The sequence below is a fragment of the Octopus bimaculoides genome, chromosome 1, assembly GCF_001194135.2.
Source record: "Octopus bimaculoides isolate UCB-OBI-ISO-001 chromosome 1, ASM119413v2, whole genome shotgun sequence".
Classification (NCBI taxonomy): Eukaryota; Metazoa; Mollusca; class Cephalopoda; order Octopoda; family Octopodidae; genus Octopus; species Octopus bimaculoides.
Genome location: NC_068981.1, coordinates 146694897 through 146696731, shown reverse-complemented (window position 1 = coordinate 146696731; position 1835 = coordinate 146694897). Strand labels below are relative to the sequence as shown.

General features: G+C 38.8%; 1 protein-coding gene across 3 annotated transcripts in view; it reads left to right on the top strand.

Annotated features, from left to right (window-relative positions):
* The window catches only part of LOC106883578 (GATOR complex protein Iml1), a 131247-nt gene that overhangs the window by 12607 nt on the left and 116805 nt on the right, over positions 1 to 1835 (top strand). The window lies entirely within an intron of this gene.

The following is a 1835-nucleotide window of genomic DNA, read 5'->3' as shown; positions in this document are numbered from 1 at the left end:
GGAGTGCCAACAACAACAATATATATTGTGTTATGCTGTTTTAGAAAATAATTTGTTTCTTAGACTAATGCTACTGGAATATTTGTATGTAATTATGTAGCAATTACATTGGTTGAGTGACAGGTTGAAAAAAGAAAGGGTGTAAAAAAACTGGTTTTGACTGAAATACATTTGATCATAAGTCTGCTCATTCAAAATTGACATAAGACTTAACAATGATGACAATAACATTGACTGAATAATAAATACTATAAATTTGTTTAGTTATTGCTATTGCTATCTGATATACCCACCTTTCCTGAAAATTTCTTCTACGACAGGACCAGAACTCACAAATATGCGACACTAAACTAACTATTGTTCTGTATCAGTGCTCTGCAACCGGTATGCCACAGCACACTGTTGTGGCACAAGACAATGCTAGGTGTGCCGCAGTGTAACCTGAATATTATTTTTCCCCCCTATACTTAGCTATATTTTTAGTTCAGGTGTGCCACTGAATTTTGAAAAGAATATAAAAGTGTACCACAAGCGAAAGAGGCTGCAGAACACTGTTCTATATCTTCACATTTTTGTCTGCTTTTCATGCTGGCATGGTTTTGACAGGTTGTCACAATCCAATTGAATTCTTATTTGGAGTCATCATCATCCTAGATAGGTCAAGGGCCACATGTCTCACTCATACATTCCATTTTTGGCAAGGTTTCTACAACTGGACGCCTTTCTTAATACCAACCACTTTATACAGTGCACTGGGTGCATTACATCATGGCATGTTCTTCCAAGACCATAGAATCCTTTCTATCCTACATTGTCTCCATTTGTAACAGATATGTGTAAAAGTGAATAGAGGAATGAGTGATGACAAAGAGAACAAAAGTGATGGGGTGAAAGACTAGAAAATCATTGTCACCACCACCACCACCACCATTATTATATGAGTAGGTGGGGGGAAGAGTGATAGAGGGGAGAGTTTGAAAGCTGACAGTCATGAAGAGATAATGTTTGTAGATACATGCTATTTGTTGGTAATATGATTGAGTAGAGAAACAGTATGAGTTGCATGAAAGAGAAAGACAGAGTAAGAGGTGTGACAAAGAAATGATAAAGAGAAATGGAATACTATTAGTGGTGAGAGATGGTCAGAGAGATCATATAGGATATATATATATACATATATATATAATGAGAATGACAAGGGTGATGGTAGGAGGTATTGAAAACAGACAGAGCTAATGTCATTCTTCAGTTACATAGGCACCATGATGAGAGGGATAAAGAGAAAATTGCAGATGGACTGATCTAATGATATATCTTATTACACAAGCAGAGTGGTGCAGTGAATAGAAGGTGAATGACAGATGAGAGGGTAGCAAAGAAAGGGCGCTTTGACAATAACATAACAGACAAGATGCCCAAAATTGATACATTATACCAGGGCTGGATTAAGACCCATTGAGGCCCTAAGCACTTAAAAGATTTTGGTGCCTCCATAAAAGATTAAGTAATTCAAAATATAAACAATTTGTTGGCACTCCGTCGCTTACGACCTCGAGGGTTCCAGTTGATCCGATCAACGGAACAGCCAGCTCATGAAATTAACGTGCAAGTGGCTGAGCACTCCACAGACACGTGTACCCTTAACGTAGTTCTCGGGGAGATTCAGCGTGACACAGTGTGACAAGGTTGACCCTTTGAATTACAGGCACAACAGAAACAGGAAGTAAGAGTGAAAGAAAGTTGTGGTGAAAGAGTACAGCAGGGTTCACCACCATCCCCTGCCGGAGCCTCATGGAGCTTTAGGCGTTTTCACTCAATAAACACTCACAACGCCC